At 40.0% G+C, this 25524-nt stretch overlaps 1 long non-coding RNA gene across 1 annotated transcript; it reads left to right on the plus strand.

The window, feature by feature from the left end:
• The first annotated feature begins 447 nt into the window (after window positions 1-447).
• LOC111820504 (uncharacterized) lies at window positions 448-23725 on the plus strand. Its single transcript, XR_002824053.1, has 3 exons — window positions 448-483; window positions 17973-17997; window positions 19744-23725. It is a non-coding gene; the product is annotated as an uncharacterized LOC111820504 (long non-coding RNA).
• Window positions 23726-25524: the final 1799 nt, after the last annotated feature.

A 25524-nucleotide genomic window follows, 5' to 3' on the forward strand; every position in this document is an offset into this window, starting at 1 on the left:
ATACCTCATTGAAGTCAAAATGCATTTAATTGTGTACGTATCTTTTAAGTGAAAAGCGATACTGGATTTTTTTCTTCTTTCTTTAAAAAAAGTGATAGAAATTCTAGTGAGTTTTGGGGGAGAGATATGAATAGATACGATGATTGAGTTTTTTTCAAAGGAGTCCATGTTTGATTCTCCCCTTTGCCCAGCCTTTTCAGTGATTTTATAATTGCTGTAAATTTTATCTTCACACTTTTCCCCCTTCCCCCCTCCCTTCATTAATTGTTTGAATGTAAAATTCATCTGACTTAGGAAATTAATTTGGGGTAAATAGAACAGATTTTTAGAATAAAGGGGAAAGTCAAGTCTGACGATTGTGAAATTATTTTCTCTTTTCTCCCATTTCAGTACATTTCCTTCCTCCATGATCTCCAACACTCAAAGTGGAAGAAACTGAGGTACTGTGTGAAAGAGAAAAGTAACTGGGACTGAGAGAAAGAGGTAGGGGGTTACATTCAGGTGTTTTCATCTGACTTTCTAATCTTTGATTTCCACCTGTACTCCAGTGTTTATCTTAAAATGGTACCAGTAATCACATGGAAGGTTGGAAAGGAATCCAAAAGTAGCTTTGTCCTCCACAGACTTGACCGGAGAGATCTAGACATAAAATGAAACTTGGGCCAGTTGGAGGTGGCAACAAGCAATGCTAGCAAAGATAGGAAGGTAGATAGCTCAGTTCTTCCTTTTTTCATTCTTGTCACTTTTTTCTTACTCTTGTTTTCGCCTGTCCTTTTGATCACACTTTGCCCCTTCTCTTGCTTCCCATCCCATGCCTGTGGAATCATTTCTATCTAGATTATTTTTCTATCTCTTAAGTAGAGGTGCCAGCCCTTCAGCCTCTGCAGTGCCCAGGACCATCCTAAGAGGGAAAGGCAGGTAGGCAGCAACCAGAAGGTATTAGTGATGGGGAGTAAATACACAAGTTTTTGTTTAAGAGGCTAAAATAGTCTTTATATTCAGTCTCCACCCCACCCCCACCCCCGCCCACGACACACATTGCGGAGCATTGGTTTCTATCTTTTTCTTAATCTTTGGAATTCTGTTGCTGCTCCTTCCTTATCATTCCTGTAGTGAGTCTGATTCCTATTCTTCTTCCACCAGATTTTACTCTCCTGTCTTCTCTCTCAGTCTCTGTACTAGTCCATTGGGGTTTCCCTCTCTGTATATGGGCTTCTCTGTATGTGTGTCTTTATTTCACACTGAGACTGTCTCTCATCCCTTTGACCGTAAGGCTCTGTCACCTCTAAGTGACTTTCCATCTCTGTCTTCTGTTTACTTCTGTTTTCTGGTCTCTGTGTATGCCTCTTCCTTATGTGTGCTTGTCTTTCTCCTTTCTGCCCCACCCTGTATGTGTCTATGGATCATACTGTGTCTGGGAAGAGTGTCTCCACACGTGTGTGGGCCACACTGTGCATCATGTGCATCGCAGTCTCTCTGCCTCTGTGACCCTCTCCCTCTGTGACCCTTTCCCTCTGTGATGAGTGCCTCTACCTGCCTGCCACATGTGCCATGATCTGCAGGTGTGGGTGACTAAAGATGGGTTTTTGGGTGGCTGTGTGTCATGCTGTCTCTTGAGTGTGCTTTGTATATGAATCTGTTAATTTGCCTGGTTCTCTCTCCTTTCCTTCTTTGCCTCTGCCAGCTTGTATTCTCTTCTGTTCTCTTCTTCCTCCCTACTGACCCCTTGATTTTTTTCTTCTATCCTGGTTTCCATCTGCTTTTCTACCTGCTTGCTCCTATTATGGTGTCTGCCTGCTTGCCTGTCTGCTCTTCCCTGGCTGGTTGGCAGCCTCTTTCTCTCTCTCTGGTTGTCTGTCTGCTTCTCTGGCTGTTTGCCCACCACTCTCTCTCTAGCCATCTGTCTCCCCGCCTGCCTGTCTCTATCACTTTTTTAGCCTGCTTCTCTTGGTTTGTCTACCCTCCAGGCCCTGCCATGGTTCCCTATCTCCGTTTGCCTCTTATCTTGCCTTTCTGTCTATTCACTTACTTATACCTGTTAAGTTCATGATTTTTCCTTACTTCCCTTTTATGTCTGTCTTCTTGTCTGTCTACTCTACTTGCCTGCTGGTATCCCACTGTTTAATACCTGTGTCTTTTAAACTTCCCACTTACCAGGTTTTTCTCTCTTGGTTTCCTCTATGCCAACACTCCACCAATGGTAATCGTCTTTCTCCCCCCGGCCCCAAACTCTTATCTATCTTCTTGCTGTATCCCCTACCCTGCCTTCTCTCACTACCTGCCTTCATTCTCAGTTATCTCTTTCTGTCTGTCTTTTTGGCTACCCAGTTAGTCTGCCTGCCTCAGTTAGTCTTTTTGTCATTCTCCCAGGATCTTCACTATCTTCCTGCATTTTATTATCTGTTTGCCTGGATGGCTCTTGCTGTCCACATCCTGCTTGCTTTTCTTTTTTCTTTTTTTTCCCCAATCAGCTCTTGAATAGGTAGTACATACACATGGTACACATTTTTTAAAGTATAAAAGGTATTCTGTGAAAAGTAAGACTCCCACCTGTCCCTTTCCCTCAATCCTCTAATTCCTCTCCCCAGAGGCAGCCACTATTTCACGTTTCATGGACATTGTTCCGGAGAACAACACGCGCGCGCGCGCGCGCAAGCACGCGCATTAGCTTACTTGCTTTTCACTGTACTACTTCTCTCCCAGTTTGGCTACATGCTTATGCCTCTCTCAGTCAGGATCCCTTCCTAGTTAGGGGCCTACCGTCTCTTGCCTCTTGTCTTTTTTTATTCTACTTTATGACACTTATCTTTTTGATTGACTAGTTGCTTGTTTCTAGTGCAAATGGTTTGTGCTCAACTTTTAACCTAAAGGTTGGTGGTTCAGATCCTCCCAGCAGTGCCACTGAAGAAAGGCTTGGCAATCTGCTGCCATAAAGATTACAGCCAAGCAAACCCTGTGGAGCAGTTTCTACTCTATAATACGTGGGATCACCATGAATCAGAATCAACTCGATGGCAGTGGGTTTGGTTTTGGTTTTTAGTCACTAGTTTTATGTTTTTACTACCAGTACCTGAGGAGAACTTAGGAAGGGCTTGTTCTCTCCTAATCTGTTCCTGGCAGTCAGTTGGCTTAGTGAGAGCACATCCTTGTTGGTCTCTTCATCGTTGACGTATGTATTAATTGAGAAAAGATGTGAGACCACTGTCAGACATAGCTGTAGTTAATAACTACAAATAGTTTGTAAGCTGAACTGTCACACATACATAGAGTAGATAGAGGCCTACCCTGCTTTTCCCACTTAGTCTGTATGAATTCTTTAAAGGCATATAAATGTAAATCCTTTTAGGTTGTTGACATAGGCCTGCCCAAGAAGTTTGTCTTCCTTCTAGTCTAAAAACTTCTGCTTCTTACTACGACTTGTCTCCTTTTTCATCCTCCCTTTTGGCTTCTCTCACATCCCACCTTAGAGATTTTACAGTTCTTTGGGGCAAAGAAAGACACAGCCTCTATTTATCCAGATCTCTTCCAGAAAGATAATAAGACTTCTACACACAATGCACTGTTCTTTCATTTCTGCTTTTTTACTGCCTGTATTCCTGAGTATAACTGTTTCAGCCTCTGTCTCCTTCTCTCTCCTCTCTTTCCCTTTCTCCCTCTCTCACTTCTCTTTTCTTGGTTCTGTCTTTCGTCTTGGCTGTCTATCTTGGTCTTCATTCTTGCCTCCCTTTCTGATTGGCCATCTCCCCTCTCTCTGTCTGATTGGCCTGTACCCCATCATCACCCCATCTGTCTGCCTGCAATAATGTATGTAATCTAAACTCACTGCCATCAAGTCAATAGCAACTCTATAGGACAGAGTAGAACTGCCCCATAGGGTTTCTAAGGCTGTGATCTTTACAGAGGCAGACTGCCACATCTTTCTCCCACAGAGCAGCTGGTGGGTTCAAACTGCTGACCTTTCAGTTAGCAGCTGAGCACTTAACCACTGTGCCACCAGCACTCCTTATGTATGTTATAGCAATTTATAAATTATAAAGTACTGTGTAGTATAAAACACAGTTATCACTCTGTCTTCCTTTTTTCCTTGTCATTTTCTGCCTTTGCTGTCCTTCTCTCCCTCTACCCCTTTCTGTTTGCCTGTCTGTGTCCCTGTGGGAGATCTTGCCTGCCTCTCTGTCAGTCATTCTTTCTCTCCCTGGCAGCCTGTCTGTTTTTCTGCCATCCTTCTTTATCTGCTCAGTTACTGCATCTCTCCTTCGGTGTTCCCAGGTTTCTCTACATTTCTTTTGCCTGTCTGTTGTCTCTCTTAGGCCTTTTATCTGGGCCTGTGTGTCTCGCTGTCTCTAGCTGCTTGTCTCCCTGCCTGTCAGTTTCAGTGTGGGCTTCACTCTTTGCCTTTTTCTGTCTTACTGTACTTCAAAAAATAAAAATTAAATAAAAAATTTGAAGTCCATATGACTAATTGGTTGAGGAGAGTGCTTTTTCTTTTTTTTAAATAAGAAGACTTCGGGTGAGAACAAGGAACTCAGAAATGCAGCTGTCAAATGCAAACCAGAAATTAGATGGGCCTCTGAAAAAAGAACTAGAAGAAACTTTGTAAGGGACTATAAAGCCAATAATAAAAGACTATTTATTTAAACCAAAAATAAGAAACAATCTAAAGCGATAGTTTCTAACTTTTTCAAATCATAGAAGTTATAAATCCTTTCCCCAGAAGCAAAATATATACACAGAATATCATGTCTGTTCATGATGTTATGAATATTCTGAAGTCCATGGACCCCAGGTTAACTCTTACATAGAAAACCCAATGAGAATGATTGATAAAGTACAGACATGTCTGCATGCAGCAAGCAGATTGAAGGACTGAAAAGAGACTTTGCAATTTATGATTCTCTACCCAAGGAGATATTAAAGATATTCCTAATTGTCTTTTGAAATATGTAGGTTAGTGATATTAATGAAAGGCATAAGTGTTCAGGATATCCTAGATCTAATCATGGAATTTGAGAGATGGAAACTCATCTAAACCAGTGGTTCCCAAATAGCTAAGTAAAGGTGCCACCTCACTTTTCCCGGGAATGTCTGTCTTTTATTCTGAGATTATATGTTTCTTATGTATACTTATATATGTAACAAATGTGTACACAAATATTTCTTATGCACATTTGTATTATATATTTAATATGTTTTTTAAACTTTTTTTAGTGAAATAAGTTAATCATAAAAGAATATTATATGATCCCACTTACATGAAATAGGCAAATGTATAAAGACCAAAGCTTATTAGTAGTTACCAGGGGCAGGAGGGAGGGGGAAGGTGGGAGTAATTGCTTAGGGGGCACTGAGTTTCTCTTAATGGTTGTGGAATAATTTGGAAAAGGATAGTGGTAATGGTTGCATGGCATGATGAATGTAATCAGTGTCACTGAATTATACATGTAAAAATTGTGGAATTGTCAGATGTTTTATTATATTTTTAGCAGAATGAAAAAAATTTTTTAAGAAGCCTTTTCTAAAAATGAGGTAGATTTGTATGGAAAGGTGTCTGTGATAGATTGGAGAGAGAGAGAGAGTGACTTTCTATACTTCTGTTCAGTTTGAAATATTTTCAATATACATGTACTATTTTTATAATTACAAAACATTTTTATTATCTTTTTATAAAATAATGGTGATGGGCATATAGGTCTGTGTTTTGTTGTTGCTTTTAACATCCTTACTTGGCACAATAAAAATTCAGCAACTCCATGTTGATCACTCACTTTTTTTTTTTTTTTTTTTCTTTTTTTTGACATTTTACATTTTGCTGGTTGTCGATAAGATCTACTTTTTTCTAACTTCTTGATTTTATAAAAGGAAACTTTAGTCCTTCATATATCATATTTATGATTTTCCATATCTTTATACGACCTATATTATATGCATAATATTTTTCTTTAAATTGACTCATTTTCTTTAACTTCAATGTCCATAAAGAAAGTAAATTTTATAGAACTAAGAAATAATATCTACAAATCCTTGATTTTATACAGTAATTATATTTTTCCTATTTTAAAATACAAATAATTACTAAATAGAAATCAATGAAAGAATAAAAGCATCCTGTTTGCTACTGGTAGTATAGGTATCATATATTGGGAAGCATCAGTTCAATTTTATAGGTTCAGAAACTGGGGCCCAGCTTTGAAAGGATTGGCTAAGATCAAGTAGTTAGGGACAGAACCAGGATTTGAACTAATACCTTCTGGTTTCCAGTCTGGTGTTCTTTGTACTATATACTACACAACTTTTAAATCAATGGGATGTCCTAGGTTTTAAAGGAACTGATACGTGAAATTGAAGATATGTATATAACAGTTGTTACCTATAACAACCACACTACAGAACTGGCAAAGGCAAATTTAATTGTATTTATTACATTTTTAAACTTACACGTTTTCTGACACAGAATTCCACCTCTCACCATCCACTCTAGGGAAACAGTCATCACACTTGTGCATGAGGTGACTTGCACAAAGATGTTCATTACAGCACTGATTGTACTAGCAAAACAGTTGGAAACACCCTAAATCTCCAACAGTAAGGAACAGCTAAATAATTATGTAGCAGTTAAGAAAAATGAGTTATAGCTATATGTATGGACATGGTAAGATCCTGAAATATACTGTTAAATGTAAAAAAGCAAGCTGCAGCCATCCAAGGCACGACAATTGGTTGCTGTTTGCCTGGAGCAACAGAGGAAGAAGAGTGTCAGGAATAGGAAGAGGATGTGGAATGTGTGGCTAATCGCCTTCATGAACAATAGTCTCCTTTGCCATGAGACCAGAAGAACTGGATGGTGCTCGGCTACTATTGCTGAACATTTTGATCAAAGGTTCTATAGAATCATAATCAAAAGGGGGGGAATTCAGAATAGAATTTCACATTCTCGTACACTCCAGAATTTCTGGAGCCAAGGGGGCTGGAGAACCCCTGAAACTATTGCCCTGAGATAATCTTTAAAACTTAAAAATATCCCTGAAGTCTTCTTAAAACCAAACAATACTTTACCTTAACTAGTAAAAACTATCTGCCTTGAGCATGATGTGGATGGAATAAAGCCTTTGGGACCTTCGTTTGGTTATGTGGCATGACTCAAAATGAGAAGAAACAGTTGCGAACATCCATTAATAATCAGAATGTGGAATGTATGAAGTATGAATGTAGAAAACTGGAAGTTGTCAAAAATGAAATGGAATATTTGAAGATAGATATCCTAGGCATTAGTGAGCTGAAATGGACTGGTGTTGGTCATTTTGAATCAGACAATCCTATAGTCTACTATGCCGGGAATGAAAAATCAAAGAAGAATGGCATCACATTCATTGTCAAAAAGAGCATTTCAAGATCTACCCTGAAGTACAACTCTGTCAGTGATAGGGTAATATCCATACATCTACAAAGAAAACAAATTAATATGAATATTCAAATTTACACACCAACCATTAATGCCAAAGATGAAGAAATTTAAGATTTTTACCAACTCCTGCGGTCTGAAATTGATCAAACATGCAGTCAAGGTTCATTGATAATTACTGGTGATTGGAATGCAAAAGTTGGAAACGAAGAAAGATCAGTACTTAGAAAATATGGCCTTAGTGATAGAAGTGATGCAAGAGATTGCATAACAGAATTTTGCAAAACCAATGATTTCTTTGTTGCAAATACCTTTTTCAACAACATAAATGGCAGCCTTGCTGGATGGAATACACAGGAATCAAATCGACTACATCTGTGGAAAGAGATGATGGAAAAGCTCGATATCATCAGTCAGAATAAGGCCAGGGGCTGACTGTGGAACAGATCATCAATTGCTCATATGCAAGTTCAAGTTGAAGCTGAAGAAAATTAAAACAAGTCCTTGAGAGCCAAAGTATGATTTTGAGTATAGCTCACCTAAATTTAGAGACCATCTCAAGAATAGATTTGACACATTAAACACTAATGACCGAAGACCAGACGAGTTGTGGGATGACACCAAGGACATTGTACATGAAAAAAGAAAAAGGTCATTAAAAAGATAGGAAAGAAAAAAAGACCAAAATGGATGTCAGAAGAGACTCTGAAACTTGCTCTTGAACATAGAGTAGCTAAAGCCAACAGAAGAAATGATGAAGTAAAAAGAGCTGAACAGAAGAATTCAGAGGGCGAAGTGTGCAAGGACCTGGAGATATAAAGCCAAAAGGGAAGAACACGCTTGGCATTTCTCAGGGTGAAAGAACTGAAGAAAAACTTCAAGCCCCCAAGTTGCAATATTGAAGGATTCTATGAGCAAAAAATTGAACAATGCAGGAAGCATCAAAAGAAGATGGAAGGAATACATAGAGTCACTGTACAAAAAAAGAATTGGTCGATGTTCAACCATTTCAGGAGGTAGCATATGATCAAGAGCCAATGGTACTGAAGGATGAAGTCCAAGCTGCAGTGAAGGCATTGGCAAAAAACAAGGCTCCAGGCATTGAGGGAAAACCAATTGAAATGTTTCAACAAATGGATGCAATGCTGGAAGCTCTCACTCGTCTGTGCCAAGAAATTTGTAAGATACATATTTGGATCCAAAAATTTGTAAGATCCAAATTTGTAAGAGATCCATATTCAAGCCCATTCCAAAGAAAGGTGATCCAACAGAATGTGGAAATTATAGAACAATATCATTAATATTACATGCAAGTAAAATCATGCCGAAGATAATTAAAAAACAGTTGCAGCAGTATATCAACAGGGAACTGCCAGAAATTCAAGCTGAATTAAGAGGATATGGAACAAGGACTGTCATTGCTGATGTCAGATTGATCTTGGCTGAAAGCAGAGAAAGCAGAAAGATGTTTACCTGTGTTTTATTGAGTATGCAAAGGCATTTGCCTGTGTGGATCATAATAAATTATGGATAACTCTGCGAAGAATGGGAATTCCAGAACACTTAATTGTACTCATGAGGAACCTGTACAGAGACCAGTCATCTGAACAGAACAGGGGGGATACTGCACGGTTTAAAATCAGAAAAGGTGTGCATCAGAGTTGTATCCTTTCACCATACTTATTCAGTCTGTATGCTGAACAAATAATATGAGAAGTTGGACTATATGAAGAAGGACGCAGCATCAGGATTGGAGGAAGACTCATTAACAACCTGCAATATAGCTTGCTGAAAGTGAAGAGGACTTGAAGCACTTACTGATGAAGATCAAAGACTACAGCCTTCAGTATGGATTACACCTCAACATAAAGAAAACAAAAATCCTCACAAGTGGACCAGAAATCAACATCATGCAAAAGGAGAAAATATTGAAGTTATCAAGAATTTCATTTTACTTGGGTCCTCAATCAATGCCCATGTAAGCAGCAGTCAAGAAATCAAACAATATATTGCATTGGGCAAACCTGCTGCAAAAGATCTCTTCAAAGTGTTAAAAAGCTGAAGTGTCACCTTAAGGACTAAGGTGCGCCTGATCCAAGCCATGGTTTTTCAGTCGTCTCATATGCATGCGAAAGCTGGACAATGGATAAGGAAGACTAAAGAAGAATTGATGCCTTTGAATTCCGGTGTTGGCAAAGAATATTGACTATAGCATGGACTGCCAGAAGAACGAACAAGTCTGTCTTGGAAGAAGTACAGCCAGAATGCTGCTTAGAAGCCAGGATGGTGAGACTTCCTCTCACATACTTTGGAAACATGTTATCAGGAGGGACCAGTCTCTGGAGAAGGACATCATGCTCGGTAAAGTACAGGGTCAGCGAAAAAGAGGAATCCCCTCAATGAGATGGATTGACAGAGTGGCTGTAACAGTGGGCTCAAACATAGCAACGATTGTGAGGATGCCACAGGACTGGGCAGTGTTTTGCTTTTTTGTACACAGGGTCACTGTGAGTCGGAACTGACTTGATGGCACCTAACAACAACAACATATGTGAAGTTGGCCTCTAAAGATAACTAGGATTTATATAATAGGAGGAGGAAGGGCAGACTAGGTCAAATAAGAAAGTATTTAGCAGAAAGTATGTGGACTTCCTATCATTCATCTGTCAGTTTGTGATACTGTGATGGCTTGCTTGTTGCTGTGTTTTCTCAAAAAGTTAAGCTGAGTCACCATTTGACCCAAAAATTTCACTCCTAGTATATACCTAAGAGAATTGAAAACACATGTTCATATAAAAAAACTGTACATGAATCCTCATAGCAGCATTATCCATAATAGCCAAAAAGTGGAAACAACCCAGATGTCCATCAACTGATGAATGAGTAAGCAAAATGTGGGATACCCATACAGTGGAATATTATTCAACCGTAAAAATGCATGAAGTACTGATACATTCTACAACATGGATGAACCTTGAAGACATTATACTAGGTAAAAGAAGCCAAACACAAAAGGCCATATATTGTATGATTCCATTTATATGAAATGTACAGAACTGGCAAATCCTTAGACACAGAAAGTAGACTAGCGGTTGCTAGGGGCTAGGAGGAGAGGAGAGTGGGGAGTGACTGCTAATAGCTGTGGAGTTTCTCTTTGAAGTGATGAAGATGTTCTGGTATTAGATAGTGGTGATGGTTGCACAGCCTTGCACATATACTAAAAACCCCTGAGTAAAAGAAGAGTGCAAACTGAGAAAAGTCCTGGATTTAGCAGTTGGTCACCTTTAAAGCTGGTTTTGTTGAGGAAGTTAAATAGCAGTTAAAGATTATGAGCAACCATTAAGATATTATTTACAGAGTTTTTTAATTAAAAATTTTATCTATTATTGAGAACTATGTCACAGTCAAATGAATTTATATAAGATGTGAACTTCAAAAAATATTAAGAAGAACATGTGTACCCATCATCAGTTTAATAAATATAAAATTAGTAATATCTTTAAAGCTTCATGTGGTCCTCCTACATCCCAGTTCCCTCTTCCCTCCCCCAGCCAGTATCCTGAATTTTGTGCTTATTCCCTTTCTTTTCCTTTGAGATTAGTTCCCTCTCCACCTGTAATTTAATTTTGAAAAATTTCAAACCTACAGAAAGGTTGAAAGAGTACAGTGAACACCCATATAGTCTTCACTTAGATTTAGATTGTTAACCTTTTCCCACATTGACAAAAGTTCTTAATGGCATGAGCAAATGCGTATGGTCTAATGTTAAGTGAATAAAACAATATAAAATCATACATGTTGTAAAATCTCAACCATGTAGAAAAATACTAGAAAGAAAAGATTAAAATGTTGATAATGGTTTTTGCTGAGTGATAGGAATAAGAATGATTTTTTTTCCTATATCTTTATACTTTCTTTGTCTCATGTACTTTGGACATGTTATCATGAGGGATCAGTCCCTGGAGAAGGACATTCTGCTTGGTAAAGTAGAGGGTCATCGAAAAAGAGGAAGACCCTCAACAAGATGGATTGACATAGTAGCTGCAACAATGGGCTCAAACACAGCAACAGTTGTGAGGATGGTGCAGGACCGAGCAGTGTTTTGTTCTGTTGTACATAGGGTCACTATGAGTCAGAACAAACTCGACGGCACCTAACAACAACAACATACTTCTCTACCTGGAATTTTCTGTAAAGAGCGGGTATTCTATCATTTAAATTAAAAAAAATTTAAAAAAAAAAAACATATATAGAGTGAGAAGACAGTATCATGAAGTTTGGCTATTCCAAATAGTTTAAAATATACAGAAGAATAAATCTGGAAGCAGACCACATACCTGAGGGTTATGAGGTATAATCTAATTCTTTATCCCAAGGGTTGCTTCCAGATTCCTTCATCCTGCATAAAAAGCCCCTGTTTCTTTAAGGCTCCTGCATTCTGACCGTATACTCCCCCACTTCTCTTCCTCACTGTCTTCTACTTATCTCCTGATCATTCCTCTCATTCATTGAAGACTGGCACCTGGCTCAGTCCTGCATCTTGGGGAATGTCAGAATCCACATGAATTCGTCACCCAGACCTCTCAGTCCCTCGACTCCCTAATTTGCAGAGACCTTTCTCTCTGTTCTACCTTTTCTTCCCACCTCTGGACTTACCACCGCTGCAATAACTAAATTTAAGCCCCCCACTTTGGCCACAACCTTTTTCTACCTCTCTTGTTTACTTATACTCTACCATTTTTTGGATCCATGAGACATTCTAATCCCTTAACTCTTCCATTTTCTCCTGATCAGCTCCTCCCTGTCTTCACCTACTTTCCTATCCCGCGTAGTTTCCACGGTCTGTCATTTCAACCACTCTTCTGCCAACGTCTATTTCCTCTCCTTATTTTCCTTCCTGAAAACCCCAGCCTTGGATTACTTGTCTTTTCATTTATTCGCAGCATGCAGTTGCTGCTGAAGAAAACACCATGACCATTCAGATTGGTGTCACTACAAATGTATAACCTGTTCCAAAGTCTGTTGCTGTTGAGTCGATTCCAACTCATAGAGACTCTGTAGGACAGTGTAGAACTGTCCCATAGCATTTCTGAGGCTGTAATCTTTATGGAAGCAGACTGCCACATCTCTCTTCCACAGAGCAGTTGGTGGGTTCAAACAATCAACCTTTCGGTTAGCAGCCAAGTGCTTAATCACTGTGCCACAAAGGCTCCTGTAAATGTATATTGCCCAGAAATCCTTTCTCTAGTCAGCTTCCTTTCAGTTCTCCACAGTAGCTTTTTCAAACCTTCCTCAAATTCCTCAAACCTCCTCCTCCTCACACTCAGTAGAAAATCTCATCATCTACTTCGAGGAACCAGATTATTAGATGAGCTCCCTTGAATTACTGACACTAAACCTACATATTTAACTATGTCCGTATTTGTTCTTCCCTTCCTCCCTCTTCTGTCGAGCTTCTGTCTGAAGCTAATCCCTATACTTGGGCTGTGGCTTCCACCGCTTCCACCTTTTCAGGGACTGTTTACCAGTGAGTCCCTAACCCTCCTTTATCTCTCATTTTACTTGCTCTTTCCCAATCACATTTATTAAAACCAAACCAAAGCCGTTGCCATTGAGTCGATTCCGACTCATAGTGACCCTATAGGACAGGGTAGAATAGGGTTTCTAAGGCTGTAATCTTTATGGAAGCAGGCTGCCACATCTTTCTCCCAAGGAGTTGCTGGTGGGTTCAAACCTCCGAGCTTTCAGTTAGCAGCCAAGTGCTTAACCACTGCACCACCAGGGCTGCTTCAATCACATTTAAATGTTTTCAAATCTCCCTATCTTCAAAAGGAATCTTCTGGGTCTGTTTAGCTGCCACCCTACCTTTCTACACCCATTCAAAGCCAAGCCTCTTGAAAGAGTTATCTGCATTCACTATCTACTTCACTTCCCCACTCATTTTCCAACCCTCTGAGCCCGCCACTCCACTGAAACTGCTTTCACCAAGATTACCAACAACCTCCCATTTGCTAAATTCAGAGGATATTTCTTAGTTCTTAACTTGCCCATTCCCTTCTTGAAATAGTCTTTGCTTGGCTTCTGTGATTTCACATTCCTGGTTTTTCTCCTTCCTCTCTGGCTCCTCCTCAGTTCCCCTTCAAAGAGGCAGTACTGCTTGGATTAGTGGTTAGACACTGTACTTAAGAGCTTGGACTCAGGAGTCAGAGAGATCTGGGTCCGTATCCTGTCTCCACTTCTCTGGGTTTCAGTTTCTTCAACCAAAATGGCTATAAACTAAAAACCAAACCTGTTGCCACTGAGTCAATTCCAACTCATAGCGATTCTATAGAACAGAGTAGAACTACCCGATAGGGTTTCCAAGGAGTGGCTGGTGGATTCAAACTGCCGACAGTTTGGTTAGCAGCCAGCCTCCTAAAATGGCTGTAAGTAAGTCTTATTTTTGTGAAACTTAACATGTGAAGTCAATGGAATTATTCATTTAAAGTCCTTAGCACATGTTTGTCATACAGTAAGCAAATAAAACTTCCTGACTCACCATGCCTATGATAGGTGCCCCTCCTGTGTGCTACCATATTACCCTTTTTCTCTCATCAGACTCTGTTACCTAGCTCATTATTACGGCAATCCAGCACATTGCCAGGCACAGCATAGGCACTCTGTATATATTTGTTGGCTACTCCAAGTATTTAATATATGGTAAAGGTAATATTTTAAATCAGTGGGGCAAAAATGTATCACTGGTAAATGGAAAATTATGTAGAAAATATAAAAATCACGTCCTTACTTCACACCATTTACCAAAATAGTTTCAGATGGATTAAAGCACTAAATTTAAAACAAAACTTAAAAGAACTAGAACTAAATGTAAATGAATATTTTCCTGATCTTAGAGGTAAAAAAGGCCTTAACAAACATACATGCAACAACTATACAGGAAAATATCGATTAACCTGAATAAAAAATGTCTGTAAGAAAACATCATAAACAAAATTAAAAGACAAACCAGGAAAATATCTGTATCATTTCTGACAAACCATTTATTCATTCAGCAAATATTGTGTGTCATGACAGAGTTGGAGATAACAGAACCTACTCTTGCTCTTTTAAGCAGAAAGGCATTTTATCCTGGAAATTAGGGCTTACAAAATTGTTGGAAGGGCCAGAGAAGTACTGCAGTCTGGGCTTTCAGGAAAGAGAAAAACACTGTAGAGCTGGCCCACCAAAGATCTGTTGCCTACCTCTGCTGTGATCAGGAAGCTGCTGGGCCAGGTGCTGGCTCCAGAATACGCCAACATTGTATTAGGGACCAGGAGTAAGGGAGTGGAAAGGAAGATAGTGAGCTAGTATTAGTATTCTTGATGAAATAAAGAATTCATAAAAATCAACAATAAAAAGACCAACAGAAGCAATACAAAAATAAATTATAATGTGCAAATAGATGAACAGTAAAATGATGATTGCTCTTTTTTTTTTTTTTTTTTTTTTTTTTGCTGTAACAAATTTATTTTCTTACAGTTTAGGAGGCTAAAAGTCCAAATTCAGGGTGTTGGCCCTAGGGGAAGGCTTTCTCTCTGTTGGCTCTGGGGGAAGTTCCTTGTCTCTTTTGAGCTTCTGTTCTGGGCACTCTTCATGTGATTACTAATCTTTATTGAGTGTTTTATTCTGTGTCCGGGAACTAGCCTAAGTACTTAATATATACAAACTCAATTGACCCTTCCAATAATCTTATGATGTAGAAACGATAATAATCTCCATTTTACAGATGAGGAAACAGGCAAAGGGAGGTTAAATAATTTGTCCAAGGTCAGAGCAGTTGAAAAGAGAAACAGGCACTTATGCCCAGGCTCTTTCGATTCTCTTGTACCTTGATGGATTTGATGAAGAAAAGGAGACAATCAGGTGATACCATGACTCAAGAATTGGGGTGCCATTGTCAAGGATTTGAGAAAGAATCTGGCTTAAAGGGCATAATTAGTTTATTTCTAAGTGCTTATCTTGATATGATAGAGTGGCATCCTTTTAGAAATACTTAACATTTCTGAGCTGTGGAAGAGTTCTCTGTACCTCTAGTACCTAATGAAGAATCCATGTAGTGCAGTATGTCTTCTCAATTAAAGGATTTTACCTAATCTGCTCAATAGCACCTTAAATTGCTATTGCTGCCTTTTAGCTAAATCCTTTCCCCTGCCCTGCATTGAGTAAGGGAATACCTTAACAAAAAGAGGAAGATTTAAGCCCCAAATCTTTTGTCTTTGCTTTCTCTCAGTTTCTTTTAACTCTGCTTTGACTGACCACTATGATGGAAACTGAATATAATATTCCTATACAAAATGGCAAAAGCCAAACTTTTGTTTCCTCTTGACATTGCCTTTTAACAATTTCTTAGTAGTTTTTTTATTGACTAGCCAACTAGAATACCCTGCTTTCTATCTGTTCTCAAGCTACAGTTGTTCCAGCAGAATCATCCTGACATCCTTCCCAGCTGATTAACTATCTTTCAGGGTATAGATTTGTAATGGTAAACACTAAGCCCAAGCTGGCTTCCTCTTGCCCCTTCACCTGATCTTGGCCCTTTCACCACCTATCTCTCCATTCAAGGAGAGTCATTATAATTTCAGACTAAATTAGATATAATTAGTAAATTGATTTTTTTTTTTTAAGTTTCTGTATATTCCAAAACTGTGTAATTTCTAAAGTGTATTCCAGAGCCAAATAATAAAGTTTATTTTCAGATTTCCTGTAGCACCACTCCCTCTATTAGAGAAGGAGTTTGGGCTTTGGAGTCAGAGAGGTAGTGCCTGTAATCCAAGCTCTGTTACTTACTAATTGTGACCCTGGGCAAGCTACTTATCCTTCAGGTTTCAGCTTCCTCAACTGTAAATCAGGGTTATTTATTGCCTGCCTTACATGGTTGTGAGGACTAAGTGAGTTGACTTACATAAAACACTGGCTATAATAAGGCACTTGATAACTGGTAGCTGTTACTCCAAACAATAAAGTTTACTATATAGCCATTCCTTACTTTGGAGAGATTCACTTTTAAGTTGATTCCAAAATGACAGGATTCACAACTTGAGTTATGACTAGCACCTTAAACATAAGTAGCAAAGAGCTGATTGCTCCCAGTAGTTGGCCTCATTTTTTTGCTTTCCCCCACCTTATGTAAGTTCAACTCTGAACCAAATCACATTGTACAGGACTCAAATAATTCCCCTCATGGAGGTACAAACATTATTGTTAGGCTGGAGATCTGTGTTCACAGATTCGGTCTACTAATTTTCTAATCAAATGATACCTAGATGCCAAGTACCACTAAATCTCAGGAAATCCCAAGGGAAACAAACAAACAAAAAAAACCCATTGCTGTTGAGTCAATTCCGACTCATAGCTACCCTATAGGACAGAGTAGAACCGCCCTAAAGGGTTTCCAGGGAGCGGCTGGTGGATTCAAACAGCCGACCTTTTGGTTAGCAGCCAAGCTCTTAACCACTGCACCAACATTTAGTTACTAAATAAAGAGTGGATAGCACAAGGAAAGGGAAACTTTTTTTTTTTTTTGGAGTGCTTATTCCAAGGACCCTATACAGCACTGGGTATTTTCCCATGCCTTATTTCATTTAATCTGCTCAACACTATAAGGTAGCTTCTGTTTAGGGAGACATGTCCTGTTTTATGCCTATTGTTCTTAGTGCCACCTTACCTATTTCTAAGGAGTCCTCGTGGTGCAATGGTTAAAGCACTTGGCTGCTAACTGCTAACCAAAAGATTGGACCCACTAGCAGTTCCACAGGAGAAAAGACCTGGCAATCTGCTCCTATAAAGATTACAGCCTAGGGCCATCTAAGGTACACCACTGGTATCACCTCTTCAGGAGCAAGGGAAAATGAAGAAAACTAAAGACACAAGGGAAAGATTAGTCCAAAGGACTAATGGACCACAATTACTATAGCCTCCACCAGACTGAGTCCAGTACAACCAGATGATGCCCAGTTACCATCACTGACTGCTCTGACAGGGATCACAATAGAGGGTCCTGGACAGAGCTGGAGAAAAATGTAGAACAAAATTCTAACTCACAGAAAAAGACCAGACTTACTGGCCTGACAGAGGCTAGAGAAACCCTGAGAGTATGACTCCTGGATACCCTTTTAGACCAGTAATGAAATTGCTCCAGAGGTTCACCTTTTAGCCAAAGATTAGACAGACCCATAGGACAAAACGAGACTAAAGGAGCACACCAGCCCAGAGGCAAGGACTAGAAGGCAGGAGGCAACAGGAAAACTGGTAATAGGGAACCCAGGGTTGAGAAGGGAGAGTACTGATATGTCATGGGGTTGTTAACCAATGCCATAAAACAACATATGTACTAACTGTTTAATGAGAAGTTAGTTCTGTAAACCTTCATCTAAAGTTCAATTAAAAATAATAATAATGATTTCAAAAAAAAAAGATTACAGCCTAGGAAACCCTATGGGACAGTTCTACTCTGTCCTATAGGGTCGCTGTGAGTTGGAATGGACTCGACGACACACAACAAAAACAACTTATTTCTATCGTTTCTATTTTATAGTTGAAGAAATGGAACCTAAAGGAAGGTAAGTATTTTGTGCATGGTTACACAGCCAAAAAACTCCTCTCCTCTGCAGCTGATTTTCTAAGAAAATCCCATTACAACTACAACAATTACAAAACCTCATCCAAATACAACCTGACTTCTTTAACAAAACCACCGTTGACCCTCTGTTTGCTAAATCCATGGACACTCAAGTGCTCATCTTACTTAACCTCTGTGTAACATTTACACTGTTTACCACTCCCTTCTCTTGTGCGCTCTTCCTTTGGCTTCCATGGTACCATTTTCCTGGGTTTCTCCCACCTCTCTGGCTTCCTTCTGAGTCTCCTTTTCTTCCTCCTTCCCTTAAATATTGCTCTTCCCAGGCCCTCTGCTTAGATCACACTTTATTCTTGAGGTGATCTCATTCTTGCCTTTGGCTATAGTTATTATCTGTGCTAGTAATTCCCACATCTACAGCTCTAGCAAGGAGCCCTGGTGGAGCAGTGGTTAAGTGTTCAACTGCTAACCAAAGAGTTGGCATTTGAACCCACCAACTGCTCCGTGGGAGAAAAATGTGGCAGTCTGCTTCTGTAAAGATTACAGCCTTGGAAACCCTATGGGGCAGTTCTCCTCTGCCCTATAATGTCACTATGATTCAAAATCAACTCAGTGGCAGTCGGTTCATTTTTTGGGTTTTCTTTAGAGTTCTAATTCAGAGTTCTTTTAGGATCTTGTCCCTTATATCCAACCACATCTGAACATCTGCATTCGCATGTCCCAACGTTGCCTCATACATCCAACAAAAAATTCACCATCTTCCTCCCCAAACATTCCTTTTCCAGCATTCCTCTTCTCAGTCAGTGGATCCACCATCGTCCTAGTCACTCAGGCCAGAATCCTGGATGTCATCCTTGACTCTTCCCTCTTCCTCAGACTCTCCCCACCCCCAAATCCAATAAGTTACCAAGTCATGCAGTTCTCTCCTAACTTCAGTCCATCTTCTCTGATCACCACCGCCACTAACCTAGTTCAGGTAACTTTCATGTCTTTCCTGGACTGCTGCAGTAGCATCCACTAGTCTCCCTGTCTCCACTCTGTTTCCCCTCCAATCTCTTCTCCGCATTGTAGTAGTTACCCTTTTAAAATGCAAATCTAATAATGTCATTCTCCCTGTAAAACCCTTAAGCCTGAGTTGTATACTTTAAGGGGGTGAATTTTATGGTATGTGAATTATATCCCAGTTTAAAAAAACCTTAACCTGGTTCACAAATCCTCACATAACCTGGTTAGGCCTCAACATCTCTCATTGCCCCTCCTTGCCTGTCTCCACTTAGCTTCATCAGGCTGCACTTCTTTCTGCTTCTGAGCTCTCCACATTCTCTCTCACCTTTGTACATGCTATTTATTCTTTGTAGGAAGCATTCTCTCCTCCATCTAGCCCCTCACCCTCCTCTCTACTTGGCTAACTCCTTATCCTGCAGGTCCCGTCTTGGGATGGCACTTATCCAGAATGCCTTCCTTCATCTCACAGGACTGGGTTAGGTGTTCCTGATGTATGGTTCTGAGACATTTTGTGCTTGGTCCTTTTTAACGTTTATCACATTTTTTCATTCTGTGAATATTTACAGAGTAACTGCTATGGGTGGGGCACTGGACTAGCTACTGGTATTCAGTGACAAGTAAGAGACATGGTGCCTACCCTCATGAATCTTACAGTCTAAGAAGGGAGGAAGATGGACATTAAACAACTAATTACTCTAATATTTTTATAATAATTATGTTTCAGGGCCGCCTGAGAGGGCATGATGAGAGACTCAACGTAATTGGAGGGATCAGGGAAGACCTCTCTGAGAAAGTGACATTTAAGCAGAGACTTTAAGGAGCAGGAATTGTCTAAATGAAGAGTGGAGGGTGGAGTATTCCAGACAGGAATAACTTACGAGAAGGTCCTGACAGAGAGGAGCTTGGGGGAGTTGAAGGTACTGAAAAGCCAATGTGGGAGACAAGGAAGAGCCTGGCAAGGTAAGCAGGGAATAAATCCTGCAGGGCCTTGTGGACCATGGTAAGGGTTTCTTTCTTCATCTTAAGAGGATTGGGAAGGCTTGAAGACTTTAAACAGGGAAGCTGGCGTGATCAGATGTGTATTTTAAAAGCCCCTCCTGCCTCTCTGTAAAAGAAGCAGAATGACAAGAGGCTCACAGACTTCTCTGAATCTCCCACTAAACTGTAAGCTCTTGAGGGCAGAAACTGTGTCTTATTAATGATTGTATCCACAGAGTCCAGCATTGCACCTGACTCATAGCAGATGCTCAGTATTTCTTTAATGAATTGAATAAATGGATGGTGGAGCCAGAATTTCAACTTAGTTTTTTAAGAAAGATTCAGCTCAAGTATCAACATCCTCCTCCTCCTCCCACCCCCTACTTTCAAAGACCACCTCTTTACCCCCATCTTAGACTGGATTTGATATCCCTCCTTTTGCCTCCAGTGCATCTGTGGTTGATTGTACTTCCCAGAAACAGCCACAATATCTCACACCCCACATGTTTTTCTGACAGTGTGACTTTGACACTCATACTACTGAGAGGTGAGGTGTAGTTCCCTCCCTTTGGATTTGAGGCTAGGTCATAAAAGGTGATTCAGCTTCTGCCTGGTCCTTGGGATGCTCACTTTTGGAACTCAGACACTGTGTGAGGAAAACCAAGCTGCCCGTGGAGAGGCCCACATGGAGAACCAAAAACTAGCATCAACTTGCCAGCCATCTGAATGAGCCATCTTGGAAGTACATCCTCCAGCTCCCAATCAGTCCACGCCAGCTGACATTTTCTGCAGTGGCAATGAGCTGTCCCCACTGAACCCTGCCCAAATTGAAGATTCATTAGCAAAATAAATGATGGTGTTTAAGCCACTAAATTTTGGGGTGGTTTGTTAAGCAGTGATAGATAACTGGAACAGTATCCTGTTTGTCATGCAGAGAGGTGGCATAACTCAGTGGTTGAGTAGGCTGTAGAGTACAACTGCCTTGGTTCAAAGCCCAGCTCTGCTACTTACTAGTTGCATGACTTTTGGCAAGTTACTTAACCATTCTGTGCCCCAGTTTCCTTATATTTTTATGGTATAGATAAAAATGGTACCTACTTAAGTTTGCTGGGAGGATAAAGTGATTTTATGCAGGTAGATGCAGATCTACAGATAATGCAGATCAATCACTGTGATCACCTCCTCAGACAGACTTCTAATCACTTGACCATCACTCTCATGTGATTCTGTCTTTGTCTTTATAGCTTTTAGTTCTATCTGAAGTGATCATGTCTACTCATTTGTTTATTGTCACTTTTATTCTACCAGAGTGTAAGCTCCAGTAAATCAGCAACCTTGCCTGTCTCATTTCCTGCTGCATCCCTAGTACCTGGAACAGTGCCTGGCACAAAGTGCTTAACTTTTTTTTTTTTTTTGGTGAATGGATGAATAGCACTTATCACACTTGTGGAAGACATCATTAGTTCTTACCCAGCATCCATTCTCTCCTTCCACTCCTTCCATAGCAGTAGACCCTGGTTTTTTTTGGATGTCAATATACTCGCTGTTCCAGACTGCTTGCAGCGAGGGGTGGTTATGTAACACATTTCTGGTCAGTGAAACATAATCAAAGGTCTGCCAAGGATATCTGGAAAAAATTTTGCCTTCTTGATGGTAGGCACTGCTCTTTCTTCTCTCTACTTGCCCTTTTCCTTGCCTGCAGTACAGGCTGGAAGTAGAGCAGCCAAGAAGGTGATAAGGAAGAGGACAAAAATGAGAAACAGGAGAAGCCTGAGACATTGTTGTTCTAGTGGAGTTGCTACATCACTAACTCCAGACCTCTTTGTTCTGTAAGAAAAATTAACCCTTTGTAGTTAAGCCATAGCAGTCAGACTTCTGTTACCTGCAGCCAAATACATTCTCAACTGATACACTATGGTAGAGTAGTATCTACCCCTCTAGGCTGTCCCTTACGAGCAAGCTTATATATTTTATCTTCCCTACTACTGCACAGAAGCATCAGAAAAATTCAGCAGCACAGATATCACTCACTCTCCACATCCTTCCAGCTCTCTTCAAATAGTGAATGTGTTTAGGTAGCATGGGACTTTGCATTATCTGAATCTGTTTGGCTCCTGAGTTCAGACAGTGAGATTTCAAACAGTGCAGGTTACCTGTACTATTCATTCCTAAAGTAAACATTCATTTATTGCCACTCTATGCCAGACACAATATTGAGATTCCAGCTCATAGTGACCCATAGGACAGAGTAGAACTGCCCCATAGGGTTTCCAAGACTGTAATCTTTACTGGAGCAGATTGCCAGGTCTTTCTCCTGCGGAACCACTGGATGGGTTTGAACTGCAACCTTTTGGTTAGCAGCAAAGCACTTAACCATTGTGCAACCAAGGCTCCTTATTGGGACTATAGTGATGATTTAGTCGAATGATTGAAGCTGGATGCCTGCATTCCTACTGAACATTAAGCTTCCAAAGGGTGGGAACTATGCTGCTTCCCAATAAGGGAGAGACATAATTCTTGCAGTCTCTACCTCTACCATCTTGTTCCTCATCTCAACCTTCTTTACTACCTATGCCTCACTTCACTTATTCATTCACATCTTTTTTTTTTTTTTTATTGCTTCCCACATGCCTAGAATACCCAGCACTTGGACTGCATATGTTTGTACTTTGAATGCCCAATCTTTGCCTTCCCAGGTAAAGATTAATTCAGGTTTCAAATTTTGTGTGCTTTTTCTACAACTAAACTTTCATGTGCTCTTGCTGATCGGTCATAAAGAGGCTGTTCTACCAATATCACATCTATGTGGTCTCCCTAAACTGAGCTGTGGGGGCTGGGTATACTAACCTTATCCTGATGTCATGACTGAGTATTATGGTACCAAATTCAAACGATGGATTCCCCTCGCTCAGCTTCAGGGTATGTCCATATCAAAATTTGGAACAGTGGTAAAATGTGTCAGACTAGTCATAAACTTAGCCCCTAATGCTTTAGGAAGTTCTGCCACAGCAACAGGTGGGTATAAGCCAGGTGGAGACAGACCATTGAGTCAGGTGCCAGGAATCCTAGGACCACATTATATTATCAATTTTGGTATTTTACTTTTGAGGGCCTTTATTGTTATTTATATGTGTATGTACTATTTCAAGGGGAGGGAGTTGAGCCATTTTGAGAATCTGATGGAAATTTTAGCACCTTTCTCTAAAATAATATATACATATGTAAGCACATGTGTGTGTATGCACACACACATGTGCACACACACATTTGGAAACAGTTTCAGGAGGTCCAGGTTAAGAATCCACCTGTGACTTGCCACAAAGGTAAACTTTCAGTACCATATATTTGGTCCTTTATAATGTACTGTTTTCATTTACCTTTTTGTGTGTGTATATTTTATCCCAGTGAGTGGGCAAGCTTCCTACAAAGGCCTAGGAATTGAGACCTTTTATGCCTTTATATCTCCCCCAGTGATGTGTACATGTAGGGAACCCAGCTTGTAGGAAGTATTTACTGGTTGAGTCCTTTGAAGCTGCTGTGGTTTACTAAGGACAGGCAGCTTTCCTTTCAACACTACCTCGCTCCAACCAAAAGAGATCACTACAAGAGGACTTGGACCCCATACTCATGTTCTATTTACATTCTAGGTTTTAGGCCAAGGCATTGTTTACATACCCCTCATGCAAATATCCAGTCTTGGATAGTTAGAGAACAACACAGGGCCTAGTGGAAAGCTTTATACAGGGGGAAAAAAAAAAAAAGTCAAAACTAATTCAAAATGGATCAAAGACCTAAATATAAAACCAAAAACTATAGAGATCATAGAAGAAAAAATAGGGTCAACGCTAGAGGCCCTAATATACAGCGTTAATAGGTACAAACCATAACTAACAATACACAAACACTAGAAGATAAGCTAGATAACTGGGATCTTCTAAAAATTAAACACGCTCATCAAAAGACTTCACCAAAAGAGTGAAAAGGGAACCTACAGACTAGGAAAAAATTTTTGGCTATGACAAATCTGACAAAGGTCTAATCTCTAAAATCTATAGGAAAATCCAACACTTCTACAACAAAAAGACAAATAATCCAGTTAAAAAATTGGCAAAGGATATGAGCAGACACTTCACCAAAGAAGACATTCAAGTGGTTAACAGGCACATGAGGAAATGCTCACGATCACTGGCTATTAGAGAAATACAAATCAAAACCACAATTAGATACCATCTCACCGTTGGTACTGACTTGATGGCAACAGGTTTTTGGTGAATATTTGGCTGAAGGGTGAACTTCAGGAGTGTCTTCATTACTGAGCTATAAGGGTGTCCAGAGGCCATACTCTTGGGGTTTCTCCAGTCTCTGCCAGACCAGGAAGTCTGGTCTTTTTTTTTTTTTATGAGTTAGAATTATACATTTTTCTCCAGCTCTGTCCGGGACCCTCTACTGTGATCCTTGTCAGAGAAGTTGGTGGTGGTAGATTTACTAGCATAAATCAAAAAAAACAAAATAACAAATGTTGGAGAGGCTGTGGGGAGATTGGAACTCCTATGCACTGCTGGTGGGAATGCAAAATAGTACAACCATTTTGGAAAACAATATGGCGCTTCCTTAAAAAGGTAGAAATAGAAATACCATATGATCCAGCAATCTCACTCCTAGGAATATATCCTAGAGAAATAAGAGCCATCACACAAATAGACGTATGCACACCATGTTCATTGCAGCATTGTTCACAATAGCAAAAAGATGGAAACAACCTAGGTGCCAGTCAGCAGATGAATGGATAAACAAACTATGGTACATACACACAATGGAATACTATGCAGCGATAAAGAACGACGATGAATCTGCGAAGCATCTCACAACGTGGATGAATCTGGAGGGTGTCATGTTGAGTGAAATAAGTCAATCACAAAAGGACAAATATTGTATGAGACCACTATTACAAAAACTCATGAAAAGGTTTACACACAAAAAGAAACAATCTTTGATAGTTACAAGGGAGGGAAAAATACTAAATAGACAATAGATAAGTGGTAACTTTGGTGAAGGGTAAAACAGTACACAATACTGGGAAGGCCCACACAACTTGTCCAAGGCAAGGTCATGGAAACTCCATAGACACATCCATACTCCCTGAGGGATGAAATTACTGGGCTGAGGGCTGTAGGGACCATGGTCTTGGGGAACATCTAGCTCAATTGGCATAACATAGTTTATAAATAAAATGTTCTACATTCTACTTTCGTGAGTAGCGTCTGTGGTCTTAAAAGCTTGTGAGCGGCCATCTAAGATACTCCACTGGTCCCATCCGTCTGGAGCAAGGGAGAATGAAGAAAACCAAAGACACAAGGGAAAAAAATAGTCTGAAAAAGGACTAACGGACCACGAGTACCACAGCCTCCACCAGACTGAGACCAGGACAACTAGATGGTGCCTGGCTACGGCCACCAACTTCTCTGACAAGGATCACAGTAGAGGGTCCCAGACAGAGCTGGAGAAAAATGTATAATTCTAACTCATA

Source organism: Trichechus manatus, unplaced genomic scaffold, assembly GCF_000243295.1.
Source record: "Trichechus manatus latirostris isolate Lorelei unplaced genomic scaffold, TriManLat1.0 scaffold00040, whole genome shotgun sequence".
In the NCBI taxonomy this organism is placed as follows: Eukaryota; Metazoa; Chordata; class Mammalia; order Sirenia; family Trichechidae; genus Trichechus; species Trichechus manatus.